The sequence below is a fragment of the Phascolarctos cinereus genome, unplaced genomic scaffold (genome assembly GCF_003287225.1).
Source record: "Phascolarctos cinereus isolate Bilbo 61053 unplaced genomic scaffold, phaCin_HiC Scaffold_2;HRSCAF=192, whole genome shotgun sequence".
NCBI lineage: Eukaryota > Metazoa > Chordata > Mammalia > Diprotodontia > Phascolarctidae > Phascolarctos > Phascolarctos cinereus.
This window is the reverse complement of record NW_027555625.1, coordinates 38680485-38689376: the sequence shown is the minus strand read 5'-3', so window position 1 is coordinate 38689376 and position 8892 is coordinate 38680485. Positions and strand designations below refer to the sequence as shown.

The following is an 8892-nucleotide window of genomic DNA, read 5'->3' as shown; positions in this document are numbered from 1 at the left end:
ATTACAGACCTTATTGATTTTCCATTTGCTAATTTCTGCAGCATTAAGACTGCAACAGTCTGGCACCTAGTTATATACTGATTTAAATGGCTTATTTATATTTTTGTGTGTTAACCTTATATCTCTTAACCAGACTACATCATCTAAAAGTATCATTCATTTAATGCTTTTAGTTAGTTGTACAAGAATACATTAGGTTGTGAAACAATGTTTCAGGGAATAGATGGTTACATAGGAACACTGTTCTAAGTTCCACAATAACAATGTTATTACAAAATGAAGTTATCTGGGAAAACTTTACTGCGCTTCTTTCCCTCCTCCCCCACAACCTAGCACAGTACTCACCAAAGAGGAGATACAACGAACATTTACAGGCTAACAGCAGAGGAGAGAAATTCTGGCTAATCTGAATACTTTTCCTTTCTGTCTCAAATGTATGCTGATGACAACCCAAGTAATTTACAACTATGAAATTTCTTGAAGGCACCAATGTTATTAGGTTTACACCTAGCTGACCATACAACAAATTTTTAGCAAGATAGTTTTGGTCTTTTTATGTTATACAAGTTAAAAATAGTTGTTTTAATTTTTTTTTTTAGTGAGGCAATTGAGTTTAAGTGACTTGCCCAGAGTCACACAGCTACTAAGTGTTATGTGTCTGAGGCCGGATTTGAACTCAGGTCCTCCTGATTCCAAAGCCCTCCAAGGTGCTCTATCCACTGTGCCACTTAGCTGCCCCTCCACTTAATTTTTTAAAGTGACATTGAGTGATTATCATGCTTTATATCTCTGGGGAATGCAGCCAAGAAGAAGCTTCAGATAAAAACAAAATTTCCATTTGCTTTTTTTTTTTTGGTGAGGCAATCAGGGTTAAGTGATTTGCCCAAGGTCACACAGCTATTTAAGTGTCAAGTGTTTGGTCTCAGGTCAGATTTGAACTCAGGTCCTCCTGACTTCAGGGCCAGTGCTCTGTCCACTGTGCCAACCAGCTGCCCCTGCTTTTTTAAAATTTAATTTAAAAAGTGTTATGATAATTTCAAGGATAGAAAGTTTAAAGATTTTCCTGAATAGAAAACAACAGTAAAGTCCATGTAAGAAGAAAAATTTTCCAGGCTTTTCACTTGATTTTAAAAGGCTACAAAAAATTACATATCAGTATGCTCCTCTAAGTATTAGAGAATTCAACAATCCCAAGTATGGAAAAGATAAGCAGGAAAAGCGCCATAGACACAATTGGGTGCTACTCACCACCAAGTTGAGAATTTGACTTTAAGTATTATAGGGGCTAAGTTGCTTTGAATGGTGTCTACCACATTAAATGCAAACAGCCACTTAAAAGTTTCTTGAAATGAGACAAAGCTTGGAGTTCTTTTTTCTATTGACAGCTTTATTTCATCCTTGTAGCACAAAATAACCTGGGAAAAATATGAAAGGTAAATCAATTGAGTATTTATGAACATGACAAAGAATTTTGAGTAAGAAGGCTAAGCAGTTTTTATAGGGAGTTGGTGGCACACACCTGCAATCCGTGCTGCTGGGGAAAGTTGGAGTTCTGAGTTACAGTAGGTGAAAGCTGACTGGTTGTCCACATTAAGTCCATCACCAATACCATGAGCTCCAAAGGTACTGCCCTGAAGTGAACTGGCCCAGATGGAAAGTGAATAAGTGAAAGCAATGGGATTAGGCTCATGAGTAGGCCCTGCATTTCCAGCCTGAGTAAGGTCACTGATCTTTTAAAAAAAGGAGTGGAAACGAGAGGACAGGAGAGGGGAGAAAGCAAGGCTGAGAGTGGGGGAAGGCAAGGAAGAGAGAGGAGAGAAATTGTCAATGTTGGGAAAGGTTTCTGACTTGACATGACCTGCTTTTTGCTTGGAGACAGTGCTTTGCTGAACATTCTGGCCTCAGGCCAATGTCATTGTGGAAAAATGCTGAACCTAGTGTCACAAATCCCAGCTTCCTGTTTTGGTCCCGCCATTAATTAGCTGTGTAATCCTAGGCAGGTCACTTAAGTTCACTGGATCTAGTTTTCTCATCTGTAGAATGAGGGTTTTCAATTAGATACACTCTTAGGTCTGTTCCAATTTAAAAATATTAATGGTTTCAGGTTTGGGAGTTGGTGAATTCATTACAAGCCTTTAAACTGCTTATGCATTTATTTGACTGTGAGAGGTCAGTGGTATTCAGCCATATGTGTCTTTCCTTGGCAACCACTATTTTATCAATAACCAGGAAAAATATTCAGTTTGTTCCAAGTTACAATTTGTGTGACTTTCTCAGTTAAATTAACACTTTCAAGAGATACATTTCATTTCTGACTTAAACAAAAACCCCTTGTAATGGACCTGATTAAATACTCTAAGTGAGTTAAGCACCAAATATCTAAGTCTTTAGGGTTTTATAGTCCCTCTACATTACCTCTTTTCAAGGATAGTGAAATCTCTTCCTGGTGGCATATGTACAGTGATCATTTACAACATCAAAAAGTCTACTTTTCCCTTTAATGTGGTGTAGTAACAATAGAGTTCTCAAGCATTACTAGTATCACCTTCCCTTGTAGGAATGAAACAGTTTGCCCTTATTAGTAACATGCTGTTTCTTTTGATATCTTTTGATATTTTTTGACATCTCTCTTGAGTCTTGTGTTTGAAGATCAACTTTTCTGTTGAGCTCTGGTCTTTTTAATCAGGAAGTTTCGGAAGTCCCCTATTTCACCGAATATCCATCTGCTCCCCTCAAAGTGCTTATCCTTGGTTATAATCCAAGCTCCTTTGCCTTATGGAATATCATATTCCATACCATACAGTTTTCTGATGTAGAAGCTGCCAGGTCCTGTGTAATCCTGACTGTGGTTCCTTCATATTTCTTTTTGGCTGCTTATAGTATTTTCTCTTTGACCTGGTAATTTTGCAATTTGGCTCCTATGTTCCTTGTCACAGCAGTTCTCAAAGGTCCAAAAACTGGGGTAGCTTGGTCGCACAGTGGAAAGGGCACTAGCCCTGAAGTCAGGCGGACCTGAGTTCAAATCCAGCCTCAGACCAAACACTTGACACTTAGGTACAACCCTAATTGCCTAAAAAAAAAAAAGAAGAAAAAAAGAAAAAAGTCCAAAAATTGATTTTCCAAGAGAAAGATGATTATCCTAATAATTTTGAATGTTGCATCCTTGCCATCATCTGATCAGGTTTCACTCCTTGTGTAAACTCTCTCTGAAATTCACTGTTTGCACTAAGAAGCTGTTTAGTTTCTACATTCTGCTCCCCTAGCTGAACTTAGAATGTTTTGGTTCCACTCCTCAGGGAGTTTGGCACTGGTTAGATACCAAAAGCCCATCAGGATTTCCTTCCTATGTATATCATCATAGTAAATGGAGATGTCACTTGATACAGTGCATAAAATTTCATCTAATTTACAGGCAGTGAAGCAACTTTTTCTTTCAACACTTGGAGTACCCCGTTGGTGACAAGCTCTTCCAGAAGACCAAATTTGCATTGAGAAAGCAGCTCAGATCTATGAGCAAAAGCCTGCTTTGCTCCCTTGGTGACCTCCAGGTTGAAATAGGCTAAGATGAGGAAGAAGCAGAGTCGGGTGTGGAGCCTCAGGAAGGGGTTGAACAGCCCCAGGTACACGATCCTGGTCTGCTGGTGCTGTGGTGGCTGTGGCCTGGTTGTGGTCTGAGAGGTTGGGACCGCTCAAAGACTGGAGTACAGGATGTGGTTGTCCAGAATGAATTCACAGACTCAAGCATTCCTTGAGTCAAGGTGGCAAAGATTTAGTGTTACAATGAGCAACAATTCTGAAGGAACCTGCAATCTTAAAGGGGTACATTTAAAGTGTATATAGGATAAAACATAATGAAACATGTCAAATATGCTAAGTAGGTGATTTAGGGCAGAATTAGGGTGTGGTGAAGGAGTGGTCAGTTCTCAAAGGAACATGCATTTCTTGGACCTACTCTGCAGGCATTTTATCCAGAGTTCACTAGGAAAAGCCCACAAGGGGGGACCACATGGAGGTGTGGTTTTAGGGCTGCCACATCACTAAGTTAACTAGCAATCAGGGGTAACTGTCTTGTGCGCCACCAGTAAATGTCTTGTCTGACAAGATAGATGTAAGGAGTATCCATATGTCTTAAGTCTAGAATACAGATAATGAGGAGTCCAGGATGTAGATAATGACATAGGGCATTAGTATAGATAGTCCAGTGGGTAAGCATATCTTTATGAACCAGTGCAAAGCCAATTCAAAGTAAGAATGCCTTCAGGTGTTGTTTGTAACTGGACCAGGGAAAGAGATAAGGATCTTGCTGGGTCCCACTCATGAGCAATTGCTAGGCAAGGTATCCTTGGGCTGGGGAGAAACTGCCAGGTATAGTGTTTCTGAGGCTAGGGAGAAACATGGTTATGGAATTGGGGTTCCAGTACAAGTACCCAAGCACTCCATGAGCTCCTCTGTGCTGCTGTAGCTGAGGAGCAGGGTAGGGGCTGGGGCAGGGGCCAGGACTGGGGTCAGAGTCAGGGAGAACAAGGCAGCAGGAGCGGGGGGGCTGAGGTTGGGGGTGGCGGATGCAGTCTGGCAGCTGAGGTGACAGCCACAGCAGTAGCCAGAGAAGGGTGGCTATGTCTAGGTGGGCCAAACCGGGCCAGGTGGAAAACTGCAGCTTCAAAGCAGGTCTGTGGCATTTGCTTCTGGAGAGGTCTGGCCATTTACAGCCTTGTCTCTCTGCAGTGGTGGCAGAACCTCTTTTTTAATTGAGCCTTTGTCAGCTGCTAGAGTCTGGACAGCCCACTTCCTTTTCTTCCCCTCTCCCCTTCTTCTCTCCCTTATTTTCCCTTTTCCCTCCTACTTCTTATAGTATGTTAGATTTCTATACCTAACTGATTATTCTATTCCCTCTTTGAAACAAATCTGATGAGAGTAAGGTTCAAACAATGGTAATGTCCCTCCCTTCTTTCCCTGTACCATAACAGTAGAATTACTATTACTAGTAGTAGAAATAAGAAATTTGTGCCTCTTCATACGATGTAAATTATCCTTGTCTGCCTCCTCCTTTCCTCTTCTCCCAGTACAATCCCTTTTCACCACTTATTTAGATTTTTTTTAGCATCATTTCAAAGTCAACTTATACCTATGCCCTTTGTCTAAGTATACCCCTTTTAGATGTCATAATAACAGTATGACATAATAACATAATAAAGTGATTTTCTGTGTAAGAAAATTCAGAAATGCATTCAAGTGAATTGATGTTATTTGATTGGCAACATGTTTATATTATTTATATTCTTATTATGCATCTATTGCTTCTTTTATTGTAGTTTTTTTTCAATTTGAAAAATAATTCCTAGAAACTGATCCAGTTGTATCCTTAGGAAATTGATTCCTCTTTTGAACCAGATGCTGCTAAATCATGAATTAAGCTGATAAAGTATGTGGCTACAATGTTTAAAAACTTATGTATACAATTAGGTATATTTTGCTTCAAAATCAATAAAAGTAATGATAAGAAGAACTTTCTGTTTGGGAAATGTAAAAGGGAGCCTGTAAGTTCTCCTTATCTGGGAAGTTCTTTGGGGACTCAGCAGGGAGGTACTTTGGGACTTTCTTTTGGGCAAGGCCATGAAATCTTAATCAGCCTTGGAAAGAAGTTACCTAAAGAAAGCAATGAAGTAGTTTAGGAAAAGTATCAAATTTCACCTGGAATATTATGGATGGCAGCTACATGTTTGAGCCATCTCAGGCACAGGAGATCCCAGCCTTGATTCAAATCAGGACCCCTTACTTGAATACTATTGATATTGCCCCATCTTAGAATGCAGAAAACAAGAAAATGGCTTCAGTCCCCATGATCTTGGGACTCACTTGTGTCAATTCAACAGGCATTGATTATGTGCCAGGCATTGTGCTAAGTGCTGGGGGTACAAAGTGCCAGGAAACAACCCCTGCCCCAAAGAGCTCACTTTCTACATTAAACCCATTGGTTTAGTCAAGTTAACAAGTCAACAAGGTTTATTAAGCATCTGCTATGAACCAAGCAACTTACAGGCTCCTGGAATGCCAAGAAAAGAAAAAGAAAACAGAAGGCATTTTGTAAATAACTACATGCATACATACACACATACAAAATGAGAATCCAAGATGTACAGTGGATAGAGTTCTGGGCCTGGATTCAGGAAAACCTGAGTCCAAATCTGGCCTCAGCCACTTCCAAGAGAGTTGGTCTCAATTTTCTCCACTGTAAAATGATAGCAGTGGGACGTGTCTATGTAGCAGTTACTGTTAGGATAAGATGAGACAATATTTGTAAAGTACTTGTGCCTGGCACAGAGTAGATACCTAAGAAATGCTTTGGGGGTGGAGTAAAAGCAGTGACTTGCTTGAACTCTCTCCCAAACCCCTACAAATACCTATGAAACCATTTAAGATCAATTGAGCCCCAATAAGGGCCAAAAACCTGAATTTATCTTTTCTTCCTGGTTGAACTGAGAATGCCCCTTCCTGTGTCAACAGCTAAAGCTGATCAAGAGCATTCTTCTGTTTATGACCACTAAGGTACCTTTAACCCAGACACTACCTTGCATAATGGGATTTTATTGTCTTGGTATTCTGTGGTGGTAAAGGAAACTCAGATATCCTGGATCTGACATTTGCCTATCAATTAACACAGACAGCCTGAGTCAGGGTTTAAATGTCCTGCTAAAATTGCTTGATTCAAGCAGAGTTAAACCTCTGGCTCCATGTACATACATGTTACATGCTGCTAACTTAAGGGAATAAAACAATATGCATTTACTTCTTACCTAGCTTGTTGTCTCCTTGACCAACTTTCAGGTCCACACCTGTTAAAAAATGACTCTAAACAAATTCTGGAGCAGCAGAACCCAGAAAAAGACAGAGTGAAACAGATTTCCAGCCCAAGACAACCTAGATGGTCTCTGAGAAAGGTCTGTTGCACTGGGCTGGGAGAGGAGCACAGTTCAGTGCAGGCAGAGCAGGCAAAAATGGGGTCCCCAGAGCAGGCCTCAGGGGATTGAATCATGGGGAGTTGTAGTGATTTCCAGACTTCTTAACCCACAAATGCCAAAGACAACTTAGAAGATCAGTAGGAAAGGTCTGTAGGACCTGGGTGTGAGAGGAGCAAGGTCTGGTCCCAGCCCTGGGAAAAATCATCTCCCATAAAAGGCAAGAAGGAACTTTTACAATGGAGGGGAAGAGGAGGAAGGTGAGAGGGAAGGAGTGAATCTTACTCTCATTGGATGTGGCTTAAGGAGGGAAAAACATACAAACCCAATTCGGTATGGAAATCTATTGTTGGGAATAACTTCTGGTGCCCAAATAGACACAGTAAGTTAGACACACTCAGGATGAGTGAAGCAGTGGAAACCTTTCAGAGGCTTCCTACAGGATGGAGGTGTGGAACTGGAGCAGAGCACACACTACAGAAGGGAGAGCAAACTGTATATCCCTATTCCTGGCTGCAAGTCCCTCCTGGCTGACTTTCATTGGTAGAAGTCAGGACTAGCACAGGTCACAGACTTCCTGAAATGCCCACCACATGTTCCCCTTGGGATGTTTTTCCCCTTCTTCACACATCACATGTTTAGAAAATGGTGTCTCAACCCTGCCCAGAGTAGGAGAAGCTAGTATTCAGGAGTCTATTAAGCATGTGAACTCTAAGCAAAGCTTAACCTTTGTTCTGCTTCCAGCGTCCCCAACCACACTACCACTCCTAATCAGATTTTAGCTGGTTCTTGAAGCTCCTTAGCCAGAGCTATTTCCTTATATGGAAATGTAATCTTTTCAGGTGGCAGCTAGGTGGTGCAGTGGATAGAGCACCAGCCGTGAAATCAGGGGGACCTGAGTTCAAATCTGGCCTCAGACCAAACACTTGACACTTACTAGCTGTGTGACCTAGGGCAAGTCCCTTAACCCCAATTGCCTTAAAAAAAACCCCACCAAAATTAGTATAATCTTTTTTTTTACTACTCACCCTATCTCAACCTACACGAATGTAGCATGGAAGTGGATAAGAGAGGGGGAGATGACAGAAGGGAGGGTAGATGAGAAGCAAATGCTTTTGAGGGGGACAGGGTCAAAGGAGAGAACAGAAATAGGTGGTGGGATAGGATGGAGGCTTTCACAACGTGACTGTTATGGAAGTATTTTGCATGACTACACTTGTATAGCCTATATGGAATTGCTTTCCTTTTCAATGAAGGTGGGTGGGGAAGAGGAAGGCAGAGAATTTGGAACTAAAAGTTGTAGAAAGAAATATTAAAAATTGTATTGACATGTGAATGGGATGTCCCAGTGAAGACTTCTCAGTGTAATTAAGGTAGTGAGTTCAGAAGGTAGGATAGGGTTAAGAATAGATTAGTGTAAGATCTTCTCTTTTTAGTGCCAAATATTAGCAGTTAAAATTTGTCTAGTTGTTAAGCCCTGGCCTGCCTTCTGATCTTATCCAGCTTCGACTTTTGTCACAATCCCAGGAAAACGCTTAAATGTTCAATTCCCCTTATCTCCCTTTGACGGGTCTTATTCAGATGCCTTTCTGTTCCCAGCATTATCTGTTCAATCCCTGAGACCTCCCCAAAACAATTGTAAATTACCACCCTAACCATACATTTTTTATTGCTTCTTTGACATTATCTCAATGAACTAAGAAATATAGAGATGTATACTATATCCTTTGTCCTGTGTTGGAGTCTGGCATGTGAGCTTGTGAGCTGAATTAAGAGACAACTGTGGGGGAGGAGGAATTTTTTTTATTATTTGAGCCAGCTTATGTGTCTATGTCCCTGGTCTCCACTCATCAGAGCTTACTGATGGAGGGACACCCAAATCTTGAGAGTTGAAATAATAATAATTATAGCTATAATAAATTAACTTTCTGTTTCT

At 40.8% G+C, this 8892-nt stretch overlaps 1 pseudogene; it reads right to left on the bottom strand.

The window, feature by feature from the left end:
* Positions 1 to 3134: 3134 nt before the first annotated feature.
* LOC110202932 (m-AAA protease-interacting protein 1, mitochondrial-like) lies at positions 3135 to 5877 on the bottom strand (annotated as a pseudogene).
* Between the last annotated feature and the right edge of the window lie 3015 nt (positions 5878 to 8892).